Source organism: Hyperolius riggenbachi, chromosome 1, assembly GCF_040937935.1.
Source record: "Hyperolius riggenbachi isolate aHypRig1 chromosome 1, aHypRig1.pri, whole genome shotgun sequence".
NCBI lineage: Eukaryota > Metazoa > Chordata > Amphibia > Anura > Hyperoliidae > Hyperolius > Hyperolius riggenbachi.
Window position 1 is genome coordinate 134,116,128 of NC_090646.1, and position 5,216 is coordinate 134,121,343.

Consider the following 5,216-nt stretch of genomic DNA (forward strand, 5'->3'; position numbering starts at 1 on the left):
AGGTCCTGAATTGGTACTGCCCAGGTTGGAGGGCTTACACGCTTTGATTACAAGAAGTCATCTGGTGAGTGAAACTCACTAGGGGGGTTAAAAGTATTCCCCCGTACTCTCTTTGTATCTCCTCTGTGTGGAGGCTACTATCTACACAATTGTGTGAAGTGAATGACAGGGTGGTTCATAATAAGCAATACTGCACTATATGCAGATTTTTTACAGGGAAATCCCACACTCCATTGAGAGGTCTGGATTGTGATCGCAACTTTTTTAAGTGGATTGGATCGCATCTTTAGATTATGGTCTCTAATAACAAGATTGGAGAGGGGATTTTGGTGCACAGTGCTCAGCACCGGTTTCCCAAACCAGAAGCCCCATAGCAGCAATAATATGCTACGCGGGGCACCTAAGGGTAAAACGGGGCTCCAGCAATCGCCGTACCCCAAATTACACCTCCCTCTGAGTTGCAACGACTTGGAGGGGGAATAGTATTTAACACTGCCGGGGAGTTAGGTGGCCGCAGGGAGAGCCTTCATTCGGCACTCCCGGCGCCCAACTCACCCGCAGCGTACAAATACTAAGTCCTCAGCACACTATAAATGCTTTTCTGAGCACTTTTTAGCCATTAGAGCTTTCTAAGCGCTTTTAAAAAACCCTCCCATTGACTTACATTAAAATCACGGTAAAATCGTGATTGCGGTAAAATCGCTCAGAAAAGCGCTTATAGTGTGTCTGAGACCTTATGCAGAGAAGGGGAGAAACGGGGAGGAGAGAAAAGCTGAAATAGAGGGGGGAAGATATTTGCCTCACCAGGATTGCACTTTTATTTAGCTTTCCTGTATGACAAGAAGACACCGACACCCAGCACTAGAGGAAGAGGGAAACAAAGGTGAATGGGGGGAGGGCTGGTGCACACTAGGGGCTTAATTCACTAACCTGTGATAACTCATAGCACGGCCGCGCCAGCATTTTTTAGCACGTTTTTGTGTGCAATCATGAATTTTCGCACGTAATCACAAATTTCAGCAGACACCGGTGGGCAAAAATTCCCGACTGCGCGCAAAATTGCGTGCGAAAATGATAGTGCGGCCGTGCTATGAGTTATCACGGTTTAGTGAATCAAGCCCTAAGGCCCCGTTTACACTTATCAGTTGGTATGCATTAGTGTGCGGTAGTGCGCGTTGGTACGCGGTTTTTCCATAGCAGTGCATTGGGAAGAAGATTTCAGTTAACGTTAAGTGTGAAAGGTGCCATAGGAAAACATGGGCATTACTTTGAAAATCAGTTTTCTTTCAGTTATAACTGAGAGCAACTCATTAAGTGTAAAAGGGCCCTAAGAGTGCTTCTGAACGTTTTTAAAATCGACAGCAATTTGAAAAGCACTTGGCTAATGTTACACTATGAGGGTGTTCTCACAGCAGCGTTGTGATTTTTTCAAAGTTGCAAACACGTTGCATGTAGCATTTTTTGGATCACTTTATTCAAAAATCGCTTTACAAAATTGCACTCGCAAATTGCTAGCTATTGCTGTTGCCATTTTGGTGTGCACTAGCCCAGAGAGAGGAGGAGTGGAGAGAAATTGAGAATAGCCTGAGATGGAGCAGATAGCTTATCTGTATTGCAGTCCCACATCACACAGAGGTTACTTGCCTGTAATAGAACTCCTGTCCCTGCCAGTCGCTCACACAAGTCAGAAAGCAGCCCTCCTGGAGTCTAGGGACTGTCAAAAACTTTTCAACTTGTTTAATGCCTAATCCACACATGCAGTCATTATCCCAATGGGCTGTATTCTCAAAGACTTCCCGCATGCGGTAAAGTACATGCGGGAAGTTTGCGAGCAAAACACCGTCAAGTTGACATTGTCAAAATGTTCCGCATGTTTTTCCCGCATGCGGAAAAAGTGCGGTAAATGTGCGGGATTAAAAGTCGGTATTTTCCGCAATAAAAAATAAATTCTCAAAAATGTTCAGGCGCATCATTTCGTCGTTATTTACCGATTTTTTTATCACCTACAAGTAGTAGGTGATATATTCCGCATCCCATTGACTTTAATGAAGTCTGGGGGCTTAAGGGCTGTGCTTGCTGGACTTTAATTCTTTTTTTTAAACACTTTTTCATGCAACCTTTTTACCGGATGATTCCCGCATGAATAATAGCTGTTTCCGCATCTTTTTTCCTGCATGCGGAAAACATGGTCTCCGGAATGCTTCACTTCTTCCTGCCTGGTAGGAAGTTTAAACAGTAGAGGGCGCTCTACTGTTTAAACTTCCTGCCGGGCAGGAAGAAGTGAAGCATGCCGAAGACCAGACCAGCGCGGAGACGGAGCAGCGGTGACAGCGGGACTCGTGCCGGCGGAACAGGTAATGTATACCCGCTGTATTGCATCGGTCGTCGGGCATTCGAACACCGCTATCGACACACTCCTGACCCGCCGGTGCTCGAAAAAAATCTTCCGCACGGATGGATCGACAGGAGTAGACGGGAACAATGGATTTCGGACGGAAATCCATCGTTCTGTCAACGGTGTGCGCGGCGATTTCACAGCCGTTTCGATCACTGTGATCAAAACGGCTGTATATCGGCGGGAAAATCGTTAGGTGTATGGGCCCCTTTAGGGCCCGTTCAAACTGCACGCGTTTCCAGCCGCGTTTTGGAAACGTGTGCAGGTGGCCGATAGAGTTGGGCCGAACGGTTCGCCTGCGAACGGTTCCATGCGAACTTCCGTGGTTCGCGTTCGCGTCCCGCAGGCGAACTTTTGCGGAACTTCGGTTCGCCCCATAATGCACCATGAGGGTCAACTTTGACCCTCTACATCACAGTCAGCAGGCCCAGTGTAGCCAATTAGGCTACACTAGCCCCTGGAGCCACTCCCCCCCCCCCTACTAAAAGGCAGGCAGCGGCGACCATTACGGTCACTCGTGTGCCTGCATTAGTGAGAGTAGGGCGAGCTGCTGCACACTCTCTCTCATAGGGAAAGATTAGTTAGGCTTAGCTTGTCCCTGGCTGCATACCTGTTCTGTGAACCCACCACTGCATACCTGTTCTGTGAACCCACCACTGCATACCTGTTCTGTGAACCCACCACTGCATACCTGTTCTGTGAACCCACCACTGCATACCTGTTCTGTGAACCCACCACTGCATACCTGTTCAGTGAACCCACCACTGCATACCTGTTCAGTGAACCCACCACTGCATACCTGTTCTGTGAACCCACCACTGCATGCCTGTTCTGTGAACCCACCACTGCATGCCTGTTCTGTGAACCCACCACTGCATACCTGTTCTGTGAACCCACCACTGCATACCTGTTCTGTGAACCTACCACTGCATACCTGTTCAGTGAACCCACCACTCCATACCTGTTCAGTGAACCCACCACTGCATACCTGTTCTGTGAACCCACCACTGCATACCTGTTCTGTGAACCCACCACTGCATACCTGTTCAGTGAACCCACCACTGCATACCTGTTTAGTGAGCCCACCACTGCATACCTGTTCTGTGAACCCACCACTGCATACCTGTTCTGTGAACCCACCACTGCATACCTGTTCAGTGAACCCACCACTGCATACCTGTTCAGTGAACCCACCACTGCATACCTGTTCTGTGAACCCACCACTGCATACCTGTTCTGTGAACCCACCACTGCATACCTGTACTGTGAACCCACCACTGCATACCTGTTCAGTGAACCCGCCACTGCATACCTGTACTGTTCAGTCAACCCGCCACTGCATACCTGTTCTGTTCAGTGAACCCGCCACTGTATACCTGTTCTGTTCAGTGAACCCGCCACTGCATACCTGTTCTGTTCAGTGAACCCGCCACTGCATACCTGTTCTGTTCAGTGAACCCGCCACTGCATACCTGTTCTGTTCAGTGAACCCGCCACTGTATACCTGTTCTGTTCAGTGAACCCGCCACTGCATACCTGTTCTGTTCAGTGAACCCGCCACTGTATGCCTGTTCTGTTCAGTGAACCCGCCACTGTATACCTGTTCTGTTCAGTGAACAGTTTGGTGTGTCAGTGTGAAGCAGTACCTTAATTACACTACCTGATTGATGTATACACATGCAAGATGTTTTAAAGCACTTTAGGCCTGTCATTTAGCATTCAATATGATTTCTGCACTTAAAACGCTGCTTTGCGTCAAATCCAGATTTTCCCGGGGACTTTTGGCGTGTATCCCACTCCGCCATGCCCCCCTCCAGGTGTTAGACCCCTTGAAACATCTTTTCCATCACTTTTGTGGCCAGCATAAATTTTTTTTTTTTCAAAGTTCGCATCCCCATTGAAGTCTATTGCGGTTCGCGAACCGAACCTTCCGTGAAAGTTCGCGAACCCGGTTCGTGAACCAAAAATCTGAGGTTCGGCTCAACACCAGTGGCCGACACGCACGACATCAGACATTGCATAGAGTGCAATGTCTGATGTTCACACTGCATGCGTTCCGGACCTGTGCGGTCCAGGAACGCATGCTGCACGCAGATTTTGCTAAAACGCGTGGCTGTCCCATTCACTTTTCAGTGATGGGATCAGCCACGCAACGCACACAATCGCGGATGGCGTGCGTTCGTACGCGTTGCGTTTCCGCATGCGTTCCGCAGGCATGGCCATCCGCATTTGTGATCTGAACGGGCCCTAACACAGTGAGTGTCTTCTTATCAATCCAGCTGCTGATGGCTTGATTGATAATTTCCCCCCTGGCCAGTCTGTGCCTGCACAGCTATGTGTGAGAGTTTTCCTTGGGCAGCCATGTTGCTCCTCCCAGGGACAGAGCTCAGTGTGACTGCAGTGTGTGATTCTTCCTTTGGCAGCCATGTTGCTCCTCCCAGGGACAGAGCTCAGCCTGCACAAGTGCACAGCTATGTGTGATTCTTCCTTCGGCAGCCATGTTGCTCCTCCCAGGAACAGAGCTCAGCCTGCACAGCTATGTGTGATTCTTCCTTCGGCAGCCATGTTGCTCCTCCCAGGAACAGAGCTCAGCCTGCACAGCTATGTGTGATTCTTCCTTCGGCAGCCATGTTGCTCCTCCCAGGAACAGAGCTCAGCCTGCACAGCTATGTGTGTTTCTTCCTTCGGCAGCCATGTTGCTCCTCCCAGGAACAGAGCTCAGCCTGCAGCTATGTGTCATTCTTCCTTCGGCAGCCATGTTGCTCCTCCCAGGGACAGAGCTCAGCCTGCACAGCTATGTGTGATTCTTCCTTCGGCAGCC